This window comes from Bombus terrestris, chromosome 8 (assembly GCF_910591885.1).
Source record: "Bombus terrestris chromosome 8, iyBomTerr1.2, whole genome shotgun sequence".
Lineage (NCBI taxonomy): Eukaryota > Metazoa > Arthropoda > Insecta > Hymenoptera > Apidae > Bombus > Bombus terrestris.
In genome coordinates this window covers 7,931,029-7,951,639 of record NC_063276.1, presented here as the reverse complement: position 1 = coordinate 7,951,639, position 20,611 = coordinate 7,931,029, and the positions used below count along the sequence as shown (strand labels likewise).

Genomic DNA, 20,611 nt, shown 5'->3' with positions numbered 1-20,611 from the left:
AGAAGGATAAGGGCAGATAGGAAGTAAATTATTAAAGAACAAAGTTTATCTAATAAATTCTTTGACAACGTACAGGCGCAATTAATTTATAAACAATCCACTGGGAAGTACTTCCTCTGTAATTGTTTTGAATTTCCTCGGATGCCGTAATTAGAAAAGAAAAAACAGGAATTTTCAAACGCCTTGCAGTCTGATGATTATTGTTGCATCAGCGGAAGCGAGGTTAATTTGTTCAAAGAACCATGCTTTGCCTGGCTATGTTTAAGTAGATATGTTTGTTTGCTCTGTGTCTGATCCGGTACGGTGTTACTCTACTGTCGCTGATTATTAAAATTTGTTTTCCTATTTTCACGAATCTTCCTGTGTTGACAATTTCAATTAGTATTTATTTTTATCAACGTAACTCTCAATATTTCGGTTTCTTGTTATTTCTATTTTTAATTTCGTTTCGTGCCGATCTTTTATTGCCTCGCTTAAAAAAGCAACTCCCTCTCTGAGAAATTTTATCCAAATGTAAATTTAGAAATCAAATTCTTCAAAATGATTACTTTAATATTGACCTCGCTGCGTTTTTTCCATCATTTTCGATCTGATCGTATTTTCCTAATAGTTAAAAAAATATTTCAAGATTCAGGTAAATACGACAAAAACTTGTTATTAAGTAGGCGTGACTTGTTATTTCAAATTGTAATTTCAAATTAAAACTCTTTTTTGAAAGTCAAACTCTCGATTAAAAGTCTTTTTGTTTGTTGAGACAAGAGCAGCATTGGAATATAAAAATTCAATTCGCAGGATTAAATACGAAAGAGATATGCAGATATAGAATGTTATTCATTTTTCTTCCTTCTTTATCCTGTTCTTCTTGCATTAACAAATTACCAGTGTTCTTTCCTTTTCTTTTTCATTCTGATTTAATATAATAATCACATAATAGTGAAATTATGAAAATTTGTCTAACAGTTATTCAAAAATAGAATTATTGTTAGAAAAGATCGAATTATTATAAATTGTAAGATAATTTAGCTTCCTGTAATTTTTAATTTTAATAAAACAGTAATTTATCTTTATACTTACTTTCTATTTTTCATACACTACATTGGTACCATTGACCTTTACGATTTTGTTTCTACATTTGCAAGAGTCTCTCCGTCGCACATGGAACTTTATGTTAGAATCTTCACCAAAGTTTATCCAATTGTTCGAGGCTTCAGTGTTCGTTATATTAGGTGCTGTGAACAAAAACTAACATGAAAATAATATTCCAGTGTTAGAAGGTAACCAATTATCCATATCTTCTGTTTGAATTTTACCCAACATCTAAAAGAAACTAATTCGCGTTTATAAATCAATAAAACTTATTTAATTCTTTTATAAAATAAAACTTTTTCTATGTCATAATTTATTATTATTACGCAGATATACGATAAAAGTAGATAACAAGAATTACATAACAGTGAAATATTTTTCACAAGACGTTAAATTTGTGTTACTTGTAAAATCGATATAAGAACCAATGCCAGAATCATCTTGAAACAAGTAGTTATAAAAACAGAAAAATAATCAGCAGGTGAAATATGAATCGATATAAGAATCATTATGTCAAATAAATTTCCATTCGTTCCAACAGTTATTCACAATAATGAGTCTATTTTAGAAAAAGCAACATCGATGATGAGAAGAATCGTATCCTTCTGTTTACAAATGTACACCAAATTTTAATACAAGATGATCAGATCTGTATCAATATTTTTCTTCGTCGCTACATTGCAGTCAGTTAATACCGAATCGTAAAATGAATATCGTATCAAACGAAGCAGCGCGTCCATTACGGGGAAAAGAGACGGCAAAATTTTCAAATGACAATCAACGGAAGTTTGAAACTACCTTCTTCATTTTTCCTTCTATATTTTTTCCCTATTCCACTTGGGAAAGTTTGCGGGGGTGGAAACGAAGTTCCACGGTTTCACGGCTTTTCCGACGAAATATTCGTGGCCGTAATCACGTTCATTTGAACGCGGATGCATTTTAATAGCGGGAGCGAATCGCAGGCAACTCGATTCGGAAAGTTGTCACGCTGTCGGGCAAAAACTTAGACCTCGTTAAGGCGCCGAGGTGCGTTTGCGTGACACTCATCAAAGCAACGGGCGAGGTTCCTTCAAGAAGACGGAGAAGGATTAACGAAGAGGAGTGTCCTTTCTTGCGTTGTTCGCAAACTTCGTAAATATTTTTCATAAACGCGTTGATGAATTTAGTCGGGAGTTGTACATATAAATTTTTGACAAAACTCGAAATTTATAAAGAATTATTTTAATTTTTGGATTTTGGATTCAAGGATTTTGTTATTCAAGATGTGTAGTTTAGTTTTATCTAAATAATTAATGTTTCTAAAATGACCTTATATGGCATTAAAAAATATTAGTCCTCCAAGGTGATGAGCGTTTTTTAAATATTCTTTTCAAATTAGTAAAGGATATACTTTATCTTTTTTTTTTCTTTTTTACTTCATTTGAAATAATATTTATTTAGTTTAGTTGTTTAAATTGAATAATTCTCTTTAATTAATTTAATTCTTTGAAATCGTAGTGTCTTTTAAATTATTATAAATTATAACAACTTTTTCAAATTTAACGAATAATGTTCCTCTAATAGTAAAAATTCTACTAATTAGTTTGAATTTTAAACAAGCTCAATTTCGAATAAACGATTAGCCATTTTGTAAAAATGCAAAATCTAATTGTGATCTTTGTAATTCCAATTGAAAGTTCAAATTTTCATCTATTTTAAAATTAGATAGTTTGTTAACCCGACCGGGTAATAAATCACGGCTAGGTTCGTAAATAAGAAGTCACAAGTGAAAAATCGCAGAACACTGCAGGAATACTGGCTACGTTAAACAAGACGCAGAACTACCAACACTCTACTTAATTTTGATTTTTACTACGATGTCGAATTTACAATGGAATTTTCCTAACGATTACATCGCATAACACTATTAATTCCATTTGTAATATATTCTTTTTCAATTCCAAAATAGCCGGATAATCGATGTACGTAACAAAAGTGTTTATTGTAAGAACAAAAATTGGATCACGATTATATTCGACACGAGTTCGATCCAGGAGCGTTTTACAGACGCAAAACATGCTATGGCCACCTGGTGGTGGCGCAATTTAATGATTTCCGGTAGTGATTTTCGATACGCATTTCGATGACCATGAGTTACGTTCGATAGAGTCGAGAACGTAAAGCAGATGAACTGCCAGAATGAAATTGCACGATCATCATTTTCTAGAAAATACTTCGCTTCCCAGTTTCCTTCAGGTTTCTTCATAACATCTACCATCCTTGTTCGAAACGACTTAGAAATTTTACCTCAGTTCAATAAGGTCATTACGATTTTGACCACTTTTTCAATGTTCAGTCTATTATTAGAATCCCAATATGGTAGTTCAGTTGCTCGATAAATTAAAAATTCACGAAAATTAGCATATGTAGCTCTTTGTTCATGAAAAGTGTAAAAGAAACATTCTAAATTTCCAAAGAATTCGAGAATCTCGAGGAATTCAATAAGCTGAATGAATCAAAATAATCCAAGGAATCGAAAGATCTGTAGAATCCAAGGAATATAAGAAATTGTAAGATCCAAAATATAGAATTTATTGAAAGATCGAAAAATCCAGAGAATTCACAGAATCCATTGAATACAAGAAATTCAAGAAATTCCAGGAAATAAAGATACTAAATGAAACAAAATAATCCAACGAATCCAAGGTGAATGTAAGGAATCCAATAAATTTGAAGACTCAAAGTATACAAAATGTTCAAAAGATCTAATATTTCAAGAATTTAAAAGTTCGAAGAGTTCAAATCTCTGGGAATCCTTTAGAATCAAATTGATTAATATAAATCTCATTTATAATATTATATTCCTTTAACGCAAACGATATTTCTACGGTAACCGAAACTTCAACGTACACTGTCCTTTTTCTATTAAATTTGTATTCAAAATATGTAAATGCATATTTCGAATATCGAATGCACCGATAAAAGCTCTTTGTTCGATCAAATATGAATAGTTTATTTAAAAAAATTCGTCGAAGCGTTAACAGATTTCAAATTGATCATGACAATCTCTCAGTTAATTTGAAAGAATTTTCTTTACCTTATCTATTGCTTGACAACCAGATAATGATGAATTCCTCAAATGCAAATGTCGGTTTCTTTATTACGCTAACTATACTAACCTGTAAAATGAAGTTTTATTCTATCATAATATCGTCTGTTGGCTCTAATAAAGGATAAAATCATTCTGGGTCCTTTACTTGTAACTTCGTGACTAAATTACATTTTGCCAAAGACAGACAAGCGTCCACATATTTTCTAGTGGCAGCGTAATAACAAAATCGTTTATTGCAAGAGCAAAATGCGGATCACGATTATGTTGTACACGAGTTGCTCTGCAACTATCCAGCGACACCGCAATTCTTGCACGTTCTTCAAAATTCTCCGTTCAATCATTGCGTTATAATATCGTCAACGTTGCATCAGAATATCGAAAAATCATCATCTCCGCGTAGAGATACGAGCCAGTGAATCGTGAGTGTCGCGTTGGCTACATGCGGAAAGCGTGCACTCGCGACACGGTCGAGGTAACGACAAGCCATGGATTACTCGCGCGACACGTGTTGCCGACGTTTACCCGCGTCACGTTAACATGTGCATCGGCGTCGTTCCGCGTAAGTGCGCGCAGAAGTGCGCGTACACGTGGTTTCGGCCGGCCGATCCTGTTGCGGATGATTTACATGCGGTCGCGCAACGCCAGCTGGCTTTGCTCGCCGCACAGGATACTACTTTGCCTCCACGAGCGTTTTCGATCCTCATCGCGGTTCGCTGCCCCCGACTTTGCGCACCGCCGATGCTGCAACCCGAACCCGTGACCGGTCGCACGATTTTTAGGGGATATCGAAGGAGGGTAGCTGGAATTTTCAATGGCTGGAAGAATTGGTAATAGGGTGGTTTAGGGTGGTTTGAAGAGGTTCAAGATGGTTCGGTTGGGTTCGGTGACGAATCAAAGTAGATGGAATGTGTAAAGTGGTTTTTCGAGACAGTTATTTGACTTGATCGAGGGTGGCTCGGAAATTCGTTTAACTCTGCTACGTTCTTTCGATCATGTTCGAGCCAATTGTACGTCACGTTAAAAACATCTTCAGGTTGAATAAAATACGAAAAGGTCTCGTCGATATGCATAGTGTCTCGTTTCAATTTTATTAGGTTGTCCGAAAAGTTCCTTTCGTTTTATGAGGAAATAATAGACGCACAACGTTTTTTCTTTTATATTATTTTGTCGAATTACGTACGATCCATTTTGTTCTGTTGAGATAAACACCGCGACATTTCACAGACTTGGTTTCACGTTTGTATGAAGGTACACTGTTGTAAAAAACACGTTTACGAAAGAAAGACACTTTCCGGACAACCTAATGCGTTAACTTTTTGAATATTGCGTACAATATCGTTATATATATAGCAGTGCTGAACAATTTCCGCAACGGAAACTCGAAAAGCTATACAGGAAGCGTAACTACGATCCGGAACTCCATTGAGAAAATCCGATGGCTCCGCTCTCGCGATAAAATAAATCACGGCGCCTGGCCTTGAGAGACGCGGCTTCACCCGCGACTTGAACCCGCGAGACGGCCAGACATGGCGAACTAACTTCGTCCCCGCGATTTCGAGCCGTGGCTAATTGAATTCGATCGAAAATACTCGTCTAATTGCAGCGTCGCTGGTGACTCGACGGTTCCTCTCCCCCGTTTGCCCCACGTGAAAAGTGGGGCTGAACTTTCCAGTTTATGGAACTGAATCTTAAGTGGCCGACCCTCCAATTTAAACTTAGGTTATCGTTCTGTCCTCGAAAGCAGGTTACCGTACACTCATACCCCTTGCCACGACTTGCCTCGTGAATCAAACTCTCTGTCCCTTTGCCGTGCTATCGAATTCAAGAAATAGCGATGGGATCAGGTTCGATACTTATAAATTCGAGTCCAGCAATTGTAGATCTTAAAAATCTGCTTACACGCATATATCTCGATACACCTTGTATTTGATTCTATTTTGCAATACTTTCTTCAGTTCTCAAAGTATATACTCATAGAGAATTCGATTCTCTCAAGTCCAAGTCTACTTGAACTTGTAGATACTACTTCTTTTTCAAAATAAAGAGAGTTCAAAATTTAGGCGACCGACATCGAATATATTTCTGACCTACTTGAGCCTATCTCCATGAAGAAACTACGTGAAATCGGGCACTCCATCGTGAGAGGGTAAACTGGTCCGTGGAATTTTTTCAAAGCGCAAGAAGGGCGATTCTATGGTATTTTGGGGGATGCGCGTGATTCACGAGTCACTGAGGAAATTGATGGGCCCAATGGACTGTTTGGGAATGAGAGTAGGAGGATTCTTGACCTATCGGTCAGAAGTTGCTCCGAGGAGGAAATTCAACTTGGTCGACTGGTAAGAATGTGAAAGGAAAGGAATTGGGAAGTTTGTACTTTGATGGACGTGGAAAAATAGACGGCGAATTAATTTTCTATTTCCACAACGCAGGGTTAATGGCGTGAAATTGAATTTTTATGATGAGAAGTTTTTAGATGAATATATTTGATACTTATTTGTAAGGCTTTTTATAGATTGATTTCAGCATGTGCTCGTATTTGTTTCGAGTTTCAGTTTTTTTTTAATTTCAGTTAAATCTATTTATAATTTTCTTCGTCACCGGAAATTTGAGAAAATGTTCGTCTAAATATGCCGACGATTTTTGTAAACTGTATTGTACGTAAGTAAGACACAGTATATATATTGATTTGTGGTTTATATATAGAATGCTTTTACTTTAAAATTTGTGGAAGTTTCAGCTTTCATTCTTAATTAACAGAAAACAGTATTCAAACGTTTTACTCAATACATGTAATATTAAAATATACAGGATATTGAGAAGCCTAGAATGAAATAAAAGCCTAGAACTTTAAAGGTTTTTAGCATTTGATTACTTAACAAAGGTTTGGAATTATTTTATACGAGGTGTTACAAAATATGTGGTAGATATTTAAAAGGTGGGTTCTAAACATGAAAAGAACGAAAGAAGTTCATGTACATACTTATACTTTGTGTTTCTTACTTTAATACGACATATCTGTCTATACCTTACGTCATTTGTTTCAATTCATGGATCTTGGTGTATACAATAACTCTATATGTATGGAATTTTTAATTTAGTCGCCTATAATACGTGTTATAGTTCAATTATAACAAAAAGTTTTCAAACGAAACACTTCATGGGCATAGGAAATAAAATTTTGTATCTTTCAATAATTCTTGACCTATATTAGCAATAATTTATAGCAATCTTTTATAGCGATATAATATTTTCTGTTAAATCTCTCGCAGACTAATTTCTTTGTTTGTATTTTATATTTTGACACGAAACGTGTTTAATTTGCTCATAAATACGTAAAAATACAACACCTCATTCGAAAAACTTGATCTTAAGTTTCTTATTTCTGTTGGCAAGTATCATAAGTCTTTACAATTATAGACTCATCTCTCTAACACTTTGTATAATATTAGCATATCACTGCAAAAATTTTATTCTATAAATTAAAATCTCATCTAATGGAAAAAATCATCTTCGCTCTGGAATCTTATTTTCTAAGAGTGTAACCTTCTCGAATCTGATGGAACGTTTATCTTTACCGACATTTTGTTTCACTTTGTCAGTCAGAAGCTCTTCAACGGATATAAAAAAATGGTTTTAGCGTGTAAAGAAGAAAATGTAATAAAGCTCTCATCAGAAACTCGCGATCAACGTTCGCTCTCGTTTCTACTAAATGCATGACGATGAAAACTTGATCGATCCTCCACAAACGAGTCTCTTTTTTTTGACGAGTTGTAGGTTCGCGCTGAAATAGCGTCGCGGCGCCGTTCGAATGCCTGAAGATCGAGCGTCGACCACCCAGTCAGATCCCAAGTAATAAATTATATCTCGTTTTCTGATACACAAGAGAAGAATTACAGAAATTCATCATTCTGTGTTTTGAGATCTAACACGCTGTTTTCTTTGACAATTTGTTCACAAATTTCTGTTTATATCATTAATTATTTCATTTGAAATAATTTTTAAGTTCATGAATTTTACTTTCAATTTTCTACATCTCCAAATTTTGGAAATCTTCGTGTCAATGATCGCATATTTGTACCACGATATCTAAGGCACAAAATAGTCAAACATTTTGTTTGTTTTCAAGTTTTAGTAACGTGGATTATTTTCAAATTTACGTGTTAGAAATAAAAGCACAAAATTTAAAAATTTGATTAGTTCCGGTGTTTGAAAATTTGTGATTTAATTAGTAATTGGTATTTTTCACGTTGTTTTACAGTGAAGATAGTATTTTAAGAGAAATAACGTGTAGTACGTTACATTTACTATTCTTTGTCTAATTAGTGGAAGAATGTATGTATCCTTGTAAAAATACGATTTACATTCCTAAAAATATTATGTGACTATTTATACTCATTAATCGTCCAACTTTTTTGAAACCTTCCTTAAAATTCTATTATTCAAAATTTGAGAAAATGCAAACCAGAAAGCACGTTGAAGGCATCTTTCCAAACATTTTACCCAAACTCGGAACCCAATTTCCTAAAGTAGACTCCTAAACATAAACGAAAAGCTAGCACCGCGTCGCGCCGCACGAAAAAGGGGGAAACGAGAAGAGAACAACGGTTAAACTGTCTCAAAGTCCGTCCCATTCACTGCCACCGGAATTTCCATCCCCTTCCTCCGTCCGACCTCTCCAATTAGCCTTGTCAAAAACACACGTCGAACTACCCCAACGAGATCCAACCCCCTTCGTCCCGTGTCATTCGCTCTCTTGGTTCACATGGCTGACAAGGAAAATGAAATTTCCCGGTAGCGGGTGGAACAAACGGAAAAACCGGAGGGCTACGGAATTGCGCCAGAAAAATGAGGCCCCTGGTAACGCACACCCCCGCGTCGTTCTATATTTCAAGGGTCGTGTTTCGACTGGCCGGAAACTGCAAAGTCATTTCGAGGCCGTTGCAACGCAATAAAAGAGCAGTAGGGGTGGCAATAAAGGCCAGTGACGCGGTTAACTGAAAAAAAATCTATTTTTTCGCTTCGAGACGCGGTTATCATCCCCCTGATGGTAGTTCAGTCTCGGGACGGTTGACAAATACGCGTCCAGTTTGTTAGTGGGTTTCTTCCTTTTCGAGAATGATCTTCTATTGTTCTTAGGGTGTAGGAGATAAGGGAGGTTTATGGGTTGACGTTAAGGATGGTAGATGATTCCATCTTGGAATTGCAACTTTGGCTTTTCTTCTTCATTTTACGACGACCGGTTACTTTCGAATAGTTTATGTTTATAGAGAAGTTTAATACTCTCGTGTGCCTTATTTTTATTTGGCAGATTCTACAGTATTCTTGGACGAAATTTAGCGATAAGTAACTATGAAACTGTAGATATTACTGCATTTATGGAAAATTGAACTTGATTCAAAGCTGCACGAACTATGCAGAAATAAATAAAATATCCACAGTACAGTTATTATTGTAATATTTAATGATAATGATTTAACGATGTATAATTGTATAGAGATCTGCATTCTAACAATTATACACTAATGGTTAATAATGTGGACAAGTGAAGTGATTGAATCTTGCTAAGTAGAATTTAAATGGAAATGATTGTAAGAGATTAGCAATCCAGGTATCAAGTTAACTTGTCTTTCCCTTTTAGGAAGTTTAAATTAAGCTTGATAGGAGCAGCTTAGTTTATTAAGATAATCTGTAATAGAGGAGTATATTTGACAAGAAAATATTTACAGGATACCTGCACCATCTAGATTCTAGATTCTAGAAAATGCTATATAGAATTATTCTAATAATTTTTTATAATGTTTCTTGATGTAATTGGGAAGAAACTCGATTAGCTTATTTATCTCGGTTGTATGTACTTATGATTATGAAGTAGTTCTGTCTCACGATGTGAAAATATGAGTAGAATAGATATTTCTAACATGTATAGGATGATAATAAGAGGATAACTTGTAGCTTCTTTGCAAACAATATATACACATTTCAATGATTTAAAAACAAACAGTTCCATTATTTTACTTATTTCTTATCTCGCAACTGAAGTAAGTGCACTGTTTTATTTTTCAAAACTTCGAATATTGTACTGAAAAATTATCAAAGAATCAATCGGTTCATAAAAATATTTTTCTGATACCTTAAATGATACGAAATAAAAATTGCAAACGTCCCGTTAAAATTTACATAAATGGTTCCATTTTACTTATTCGTCATATAGTTTGTTGGAAAAGAAGAGAAGGTTAGTTTATTTAATAAATAACCGTAGTCTAAACGTGGTATCTTTTCAGTATCTCTGTCAAAAATTTCAAAACGAAGTAGTGAAGCCTTTAAAACAAATCAAAGATTTTTTTTGCATATCTTACAAGAAAGAAATAAAGTAATGTCAAAAACGAGAATGGTAAACGAAAAATACAAAACACGATGAGTTCTCGCGCCGTGAAAATAAATTCCCAAACGAAGATACATTCTTCGTGAATGAAAGGGAAGATGTATGTGCATTCCTAAAACCACCATTCGTAATCCAAACAGGCGAGTATTAATAGGCGGGAAAGAAAACAGTGAAAATTTTCAGCGACCGATGTCTGACAATCGTCGAACAGCTGACACACGGACAGTCCAGAAATAAATTTTTCTTGTCGCGAATTTTTGTCCATTGCCGCGATAATTCCTCCTAACTTCTTCGAAATTATGTTGTTTTTTATTCCAAAAATGTAAAAAATCATCACCGATTCCAAAAGTAGAAATGCAGACGAAATAAATGTAGCAATAAGTAAAAAAGTGTAGAAAAATCTTTTTAAGTATAAATTATAGTATTGTCGTATTTTTTTTTTTAGATACATGTCAAGATCGTGTTCAATAAGGATAAACTAAACTTCATTATATGTTCTATATATCTGATTTCGTTGTATACAATTTTTATAAACTTTTATATGTTCTTTATTTATTATTATTAAAGTTCCTTTAAAATAGTGAATTTTCTGTTTTATGTATGACTCAAATTTTTAAATTTCCGTATATATGCATAAAAACATCTGGTTTAGGAAGCGTCTGGTTCAATAAAGTATGACTCGTTAAAAATCAAGCATTTCATATGCGCAAGCTAATACTGTACAGTGACTGCATGGTTCTTGTAAAATATTCTTCGATGATGAGTTAATACAAATATTCCTTACTAATAATCAATACAATTAAAATATTATAAAGTAATATTTAAATAAACACATGTACATTTTTTAAGCAAAGTACATTTATTCTTAATAATATAGATTCACTAAAAAGTATTATTGAACGAAGAATTAAAGAGAACCTTTTAAAGAGAAAGATTGAAAATCAGAATAATGAATACAAATGAACAAATATATTAATAAATCAGAAATTACAAATTAATGTAAATTGTAATATTGATACAATTTTTGTTAAAAAAATAGAGAAAAAGTATACATTCTATTAATTACGACATATAGTATAATTTTGACTTTCGCATATTTTTCTCAATAATAATTAAGTAAATACTTTCGAGATCTTATTGATTTGGAAACATCTATGAAATATACTTATTTCCATAAATTAATGAATTTTTTCAAACATCTTTTAACCGAGATAATTAATTCTCTGTAACATCATGCAACTATGAAAGTTATATACCTATATGCCTATTCATTTTGATATCTGTATGTCACCGTATTATTATTCCTTTTTAATGCATCTCGATGCCAATACCAAATTATTACATATCAGATTAAAATAAAAAATTGTTCTGAATTATAACTTTCTCCTCTCAGATCCAGACAAAGGATTGACAATAAGAAATTATAAAAATATAGAATATATAACTGTGAAATATATGTGATACCTAAACAGACATTCACTTGCTTTGAACACATCTATTCACTATATAGCATAAACTCGACCAAAAATAATCTAATCACCTAACAAAAAAAGAAATAAAATGAACGTTTCACAGGGGTGTTAAAAATCACACCATCGCACTCACTGTCGTCCCCTCTGTCCCGCTTGTCAATCTCCCGCTGTCGAATCTCGATCGTTCCGCGTCGTAAATACGAGCCATATGATCGCCGGCCGTCTCTGAATCATCGCCGCAGAAAATATCCACGACCCCGAAGGTACAACCTACTCCACGCTTTCCACCTTCGAAAAGGTACCAGCAGTTCCTCGCTTTAATATCCAATTCCTTTCTAAGAACCTCCTTCCTCACACAAACGCTCTTTTAAATCGCACGATGAAAAAAGAAAGAATAGAAAACCACGAACCTTCGTTCCTCTTTTTTTCTTTTAAAAGACACGACAGTCCCTTTAACCGCGTTTAGAGTTCCAAAGCGCGTGAAAAAAATGCCAAGCTCCTCGGGGTACGCGACAAGACGAGAGCGTCACACGCGACACACATTCACTCGACTCGAAAAAAAAGGAGGCGCTAAAGGAGCAAAAACAGCAAAGAAAGACATGGAAGAGAGGAAAAAGAATTGAAAGAGAGAGGAGAAACAAAGAAGACAAGGATAGAAAAAGAAGGAACGAACGATAGAAGAAGAAAGAGAAGAGGCAAAAAACACGAGAGTGGTCCAGCTCGAAGCAACAATGCCTTTTTCATCCTTCTTTTACTTGCACCTCACTAACGACCGGGAGCGCGCTATCCAACCTTCTTGCTCGCCTTTTTGCTTGCTTTTTTATCTCTCGACCCGTCGCTCCATCGTCGAACGCGTCCCTATCCCTTCCCTATTTTCCCCCCACGGCCATCCCTTCCCTTTTCCACCCTTGTTTTTTCTACACCGGTACACAGGAAGGCAGGAAGCTTCTTCACGCGACGTACCTCTCTTTTTGCCCCTCTGTTCCTTACTTCTCTTGTTTCTCTCTCACCGACACACCACCCTTTCTCGACCACCTTCTTCTAACTCGTTGCTTCGTCTTTTTTCCCCTTTTCCGTCTTCGTCGTCTGTTTCTTCTTGCTCTTCCTGTTTCCCTTGCGTTTCCTTCTCGCGGCCACGGCCGTGCGGAATTCGAACCGGGGTTCGATTTGGCGGCACCCGGTTTGAGCCGGTCGGCATAACTGCGTTCGAGTAGACCACTCACTCCCGGACTCGTGGCCTCTTGCCTCTTCTCTCTCGCTCTTTTTATGTTCCTCTCTCTCTTTCTCGCTCGTTCGCTCACTCTCTCCGTTTCGCTCCCAAGCTCGGCTCTACCACCTCTCGAACGTTCTTCTTAGTACTCCCTCTCTTTCGCACCAGTTTAACGGTCTTTCTTTGTCTTGCGCTAATTTATCGCTGTCTTTGTTGGTAGTAATGGGTTTGAGGTGATTTCATTTGGCACGGGCGAGAATAGAAGGTTGCACGGAGGTTGAAGTGGAGTTTTCGTGATTTGGAAATTTTTGTCAGATGCAAAGCATCAAATGAAACAAAAGTTGTGATATTGGCACTTTAGAAAACGCAATACTCGATAAATGACATAAAAATCAGAATGCTGGAGTTTTTGAAACATATTTCTGTTTGAAAGTCTTCGGGCAAGTATTGCATTTCATTAAAATTGTATCAACCCTAAACTTGCAGAAACCAAAAAACACATTTCTGTCTCTGTATTAGTTGTTTAATTGTGCTCTATACAATTTTGCTTCTCTTTTGTTAAAAATATCCTTATAATTAGGTATTTATCGTTTTAACGCTAAGATTATAGATAGCAGTAAGATTAATCCATTTGTACATTCGACAGACTCAAATAAAATGTCATGATAGTACTATAAACAATGAACCTTATAGCTTATACGTATATATTCATATTTTTATTAATACCGTAAAAAAATAGAGCTTGTATTTTAATTGATAAATGTTGTAACGTGCATTTTAACTTCGATATTACAAATTCATGCTTGTCCATTTTTCTGTATTCACACTTGACACATTGTAAATGTATAACCGTCCATTGTCTAGGTTTATTAACTACAACCAGCTGAAAGTACGCATTTTATTGCATCTAATATCAGAAATACAACCAATTTTTACGATGGTTATTAATTATTTTCTATCCGCAAGTTGTTTATTCAAGGTAGCTCGTAACTTTATTACACTGTGAAAGATAGAAAAAATCTCCTTTGATCAATTATCTTCTAAATAATAACATCATCACACCGTGGAACAGATAAAAATCTCTCGCTTCCGGTGAATTAAGAAATCCAACCCTCCACTGAGACACCCACAAAACGCCTCACCTCCAAAAAAATGCAATCACTAAATCACCACAAGAGAACCACAAGAACATCCAACTACCGCGTTCCAAGTCATTCTAAACTCACGAATCTAGGTCTCGGCGATAGTCACGAGGTGTCCTCCCGGTGGCAATCGAATTTAGTCCCATCACTATCATCACCCTGATCTTCTGCTTCGATTCTTAGCCTTGTTCCTCACTTTGGATCACTAATTTTCCCTCCTTTTCCATTTTTAGCCCCTTCTCCGTTCGTTTCGTTTTCTCTTTCGTAAACACGGTTCAACGTTGCTGTATCCCGATTTTCTCCGCCGCCTTTTTTACCCCTCCACGTTCTGTTATTCCTCCCCACCCCATTTGCTGTTTTTCTCTTTCTCTTTCCGGTACCCTTCTCTCCAACACCCAACACACTCGCGCACACACCTTCTATCGTAATGTATGTGTACGCACATACAGGTATTAGTAACGCGTACCACGCTATCTTGCCGATCTAAAATTACCCCAGAAACGAGGAACGGCCGCGAGGCGAGTCTCTCGCTCTCTTCCGCACGCTTCTTACCGCTAACACGCACGCGAGTTCCGCCCTACCAGGTGGAGGATCGCTGGATCACAGTCGTGGATCGGTTACGGGGTCGATGGATCGGTTTTCCTAAGTGGCCTTCCACGAGTCTTCAAGTATACTTAGTGCAAGCGATATAGCAAGATAAAACGTTAACCCTTTGCGCCCTGAACAGCGTTCGAAATTTTATCCTAATTGATTATTCAAATTATCTGCTTCTCATAGATATCTATAATGGGAATATACATATTTTTATATTCCCCTAATAAATATTTATATCGCTATATTTCTGTCAAAATTATGGTATAACACAAAAGAATATGTTTTATAATAATCTGACAGTGTAAATCCTATGCGCTTATTGGATCGTCACACGAGCTGTTTGGAAAAATACAGGAAAGCGACGATGTTGCTGATCACACGGTGGGTCGGTTTTCTTAACCGGCCTTCCGAGGGTCTTCAGACATACTTACAAATAGTGCAAACGATATAACGCGGTTGTCAGATAAATCGTTAACCCTGTGCGGTCTGAGCAACATGCGAGATCTTATCCCAACTGATTCATGTAGGTACAATAAGTTACTGCTTTCCAAAGGTATTTACAATTTGTCTGTATTTTCATGTTTTTGTAACTAATAGTCTACATCGATATATTTCTGTTGAATTAAATTGTAATCAGATTGCGGATTTTTATGCATTTATGGGAGATTTAAAGATGAACAAAATGCATATCATGTGCAAAAATATATTTAACAAAATATTGAAAGTAGAATATTTATCATAATATCTAGTAAATGAAACAGATAATTTTTTGGATCCCATTTCTTTAATTAGTCTATAAAAATGCTTTAACTTCTGATCGATTTTATGGCCTAACTATGCATTTCACTTCCACCGTCCGTAACAAGTATTAGATCTGTGAAGGGGAGGTAAAAAAGTTAGCGGAGAAGAGAAAGTAGTTATAATGATGGGTAGAATGAATGCATTCAGGCAATTGGATTGGTTAATGCTGTTTATCGATGTTGTTTGTATATTGATTCTTTCGTGAGCTAGGGGAATCTGAAGTAATTGGACATGTTAGAACTAGGTGATGAATGTGTTCTTTTTTTGTGGCTGAAATGTGTAGGGTTGAACATGTTGATTTTAGTTCAGGTCTAGTTTTAATTTCTTAATGATTTCTTTTTCTTCTTTGAATACGTCGGAGGGGTTAACGACGTGTAATTGAACTTTCAATTTAAATTTCATTATCTCTGTAAAAATTAATAATTATTTTGTAAGTTACAAGAGTTTAAAATAAATGAATACGTTGGAATTAAATGGAAGATACGACTTTGTGTGATTTCGTAATCGTGAAAATTTCTCTTTTGTATAGTGTTAAAGGATCGGCAATCTGTGTATGCATTTTTAATTTAAATTTTACTATCGTGAGATATATCAAGAAGAAATAATTTTTTTTAATGCAACTTTCCCTCCCCCTATTTCTTTCATAATATTTCTAACAATATATTATTGTTGCACACGGGAAGCAAAACGGTTGATCAGATTTCGCATTCGAGTGTTCAAGGATCGGCTAATAATCCGTGTAATTCGACGAACAACGATCACCGTGACAATTATACGGTATTGTTTGTAACTAGTGATCAATGTGCCAACGGAGGGTGTTGCGGTTACGGCATTTAAGTTCCGGGTAGAAGATACGCGGAACGGTGAGCGCGCTATGTAAATTCCTGTGCCACATTTCACGCGCCATAAACTTATGAATGACCGGTGTGGACAAGTCCGTTCTGATGCGTTGCTCGTATGCTCCGCCAGGGTTGATCCATAAACATGCGATGCGGAGAATTCCTAATGATTACAATCACGCGGGAATGTTGATCGAGGCTATGAATGAAAATTGGACAGGGGTAACGCGCGTTTCACGCCCAACCATCAAAGAAAATGCGTTAGTAAAATGCAAAAGGAAATGTATAGTATATATCGGGCCTCCAACTTGGCTCAAAATTATGTTCTCATTACTGATCAAAATAATTTAAATATGTAAATTTATGTTTTCACCTTGTGTATCGCATAATACATTTTCAATATATTGTTGTGATGCAAAAGAAGAGTAATATGCTAAAGACATAAAATCCTCTGCTTGCGTATCGAATTTTGCTGAAAGATTGTCCGCACGTGATGAACATTAATTATAATCAATTTTCAATTGATGCTGTTAGATTATTAATGACAACTTAAATTAGGATGTAGAATTTTATTTTATTTTGTATTTTATATCTTACACGATATAAATTATCGGTTTTATTTATTATCAGATGGATGAAAAATACAAATTAAGATTAGAAGTAAGTGAATATAATTGTGATCGCCTCTAACCTAACGATACTAATGGAGGATTAAAGATCGTTTGTCTGAGTTTATGATCTAGGTGTTAACGTAGATTCGAGATTATTTTGGCACTTCTTCCTGTTATTTTAAATAACTTTTGAGTTAAATTCGAATCAAAATATATTGCACTCCACTTTTCAGAAAGTAAATGATCTCTCAGAAGAGTAATTTAATATTTGGAAGAATTTTAGTTTTAGTTATATAAGGCAGAAAGAATGGAAAATAATGACTGAGGATGTTGTACTTAAATCCTAGTACCGAAACCTACTAACAAATGCAAGTTACGTGTGACAATATGATATGCAATTTTGTAAGATTAAAAACATTTTCTTGTACATTTTTTTATCAATATTCTCCATTATATCGATACATATAACAATATATAAATATAATCAATATGCTTCGTTTATCAGAATCTTCAAACTATGACTTATCCCTGGCATAAAGGAAGACACATTTCATTGAATAAATATAAAATAGAGATTTGGGAAATCTTTCACCGTAAAATACGTATTTATTTCATTTCACAATTAGCATAAATCTTAACAAATCTCGCTTACAAGCCACTATAAGAATCATTCGATCTAAGCGATAATTACCTTAATCATTCGCCAATTTCCCAATCTTCACCACTTTTAAATCATACAAATTTTCCAAATATGCATCACCAAACTTCAAAACGAAGGCGCCTAGCAAACACTTTCGAACTGACTCAAGCCGTCTGCTTCTAACAACTCCTAATTTCAACGGCGCGAATCAGATCTATTACCGTAAATATATGTACAAGTTTCAAGAATAAATATGTCAAATCTGAACGCAGCTGCTTCGTCCATCATTCACGATCCCTCGCCTGCGGGTTAATCATCCGGTGGTCCAAAAGAAAAGTTTGGACGACGTTCAGGAGAAACGGACAGTCGTGATCCGGACGCGGGTCCACATGTCACTAGGTGGCCTACATTTACAAGTTAAATCCACACCGTGTTCCACTGTTCCAGTCTATTATAAATTGGGCTGTCGTCGAGTAAGTGCTGCATAGTAGAACCGTGAAAAGCTTCATTATTCCGGTCTCCGCGCAGTCCGATTCCTCAGGGGCGAAGAGATAGAGGAACAAATAGAGATTCGAATGTGCTATGTGTGGGTGTTGGGGAAAGTGTTTGGAAAGTGAGCGTAGAGGACAAGTCAAAGCGGAAAAGCGAAAGTGAAACGAAGTATTAGGTTTTAAAGTTTCATGATAATTAGGCGAGGTACTCGTGGTTACTCCTCCCATTTTTAGTACGTTGCGCTTCGTTCCAAAGTCTCGTGAACGTCGCTTCTTCGCTTCAATTGACTTTCTCAGGGAAGACGTACAGACATCAGTCTTCTTTCGTAATTTTCGTAGTATTATTTTTTTTCGAAGAAAAAAATATGTTGAAGTGTATCCTGAGCAAGTGCACTGGAATGTTCACGAAACGTTGGAACAAAACATGGCAAACCAATCAAAACCTGATCAGAATCAGGAAAATCACAAATATGAAACGAAATTGTTGAAGATCTTGGATTTCATGGAGTGAATTGAACTTCTGTGCACGATTTTGAATGTGTAAAATATATGCAATTCTGTTTTTACATAATGCATTCACATCTAAAGAGGCGTGTCAATAAGAATAGTGCAATGAAAAGATAGAAAATTAAATAATTGCATGCCTGTTCTTTAATAACAGAGATGTTTAATACATATTAGAAATCAATACTTTAACTAAATCAATTTATCTATTTTTCCAGGAAATATTCCGAAGAATTCTGATGTTTCTTGTCACTTTAATTAAAATTTATTATCAACCGAAGAAACATCAAAATTCTTTAAAATTAAACAAACGAGATTTGCTTGGCAAGAATCGTGTGTATGTTTATTATTAGGTGCATCCGTCTTCGAAGGATCACGCGAATTAAATTCGCGATCTATATAAGCTTTCATTGAATCTATTTAGAAACATTGGGTCTAAATCTAAACCTAAATAACTATTTGTATTTATAGAAATTGTATTCAACGCGTAATTATTTCAGACTTCTTACTTAATGCAAATATTTATTCGTGATTACATTTACATTAATATCTACGATTAAATATATTTAATCATGGCAAAAGATGAAAGCTAAAGGTTAAAAACATCATAACCTACATTTCCTGCCTCTTATAAAAGAGTAGTTTTAAAATTCAATATGCTGTAAACCAATTCCGCATCAAAATTATCTTTCCCTTTAACCTAGAATTAAATATGTGGTCACACCATCATCCTAGATACTTAAAAAATGTTAATAACATTAACTATGTAGTCTAATATTTATTAAATCAAATCAACATAACAATTAAAGAAATATCTTTTAAATGTCAAGATGTCGCTTCTAAACAACTTGTCTAGTATCAGACGTACCAGTCAGTCACTAATACGTGACAAATACGTTCTGATTTAGCCGAAGAATTTATATTGACGTTTTATTGTTAGGTCGTAATTGTGAATCAAGGACAAGTGGTTGATCGTTCAACACTTACACGTAATTTAATTTGCTGGCGAAACTGTTTTATAACCTTACCTTGTCACCTTGTCCATAGCGCAATAAAAATTCCTGCAAGTATATATCGACTCATAATCACGTTCAATCGCTCGATTAAATGCCGTTGCTCTCCGCGTGCAATTTCCCGGGGATAGCCGCGACAGGTTGGCGCTCGAAGAATGACGACGAAGAAAAATGCAATTTCGCGTGCACGCCGATTCGGGAATTCCAGCATGCGCGGTCGGACAAACAAAAACGAGTTAATTAAAAGCTGGCTGCCGCAGAATAGGTGGAGAAACGAAGCCTGTGGACACACAATGCCGCGTTTCCTGCGTGCCATCCGGCCTACGTATGCATATGCATACGCATTCGCACGGAAGATGCAATTTTTTGCCGCGTGGAATGCATATTCCGTCGATCACAAGCGCAGCAATTTCGGACAAGCGGTCACGATCACCGGCTCCTAGGGAATTTCACGGCCAACGTCCATTCCCCATGGATTCGTCGACGAATGTCGCGTATTCCATGGATTCCAGGCAACTGCAGTGAGGTTATGTTCATAATGGAGTTCGTTGGCTATTGTTCGGATGGGTTTGGGTTAGGTTTCAGACAGAATCCATGCTGGATATCTGAATTGTGAAGGCTTGTTCAGGTTTCAAGCAGGAAGTTTTAACTTTAGTTCGGAAATTTTGGCTGACTGCGATTTTTTTAGGAATTTATGTTTCAGAATTTGCAGTAATGTTATATTCATGATAAAAT

General features: G+C 35.4%; 2 protein-coding genes across 4 annotated transcripts in view; one reads left to right on the top strand and one right to left on the bottom strand.

The window, feature by feature from the left end:
• The window catches only part of LOC105666016, a 59,237-nt gene extending 45,976 nt beyond the window's left edge, over positions 1–13,261 (bottom strand). The window contains exons 1-2 of one of the 2 annotated variants that reach the window (XM_048408295.1): positions 12,995–13,261; positions 1,075–1,229 (exon numbers count right to left, since the gene is read on the bottom strand). The gene's annotated coding sequence lies outside the window, so the exon portion shown is untranslated. The remainder of the gene's footprint in view (positions 1–1,074; positions 1,230–12,994) is intronic. The other variant, XM_048408294.1, reaches the window with a different exon arrangement.
• Positions 1–20,611, top strand: part of LOC100645050 (tyrosine-protein kinase transmembrane receptor Ror) — a 347,662-nt gene that overhangs the window by 133,649 nt on the left and 193,402 nt on the right. The gene's annotated exons all lie outside the window — the stretch shown is intronic.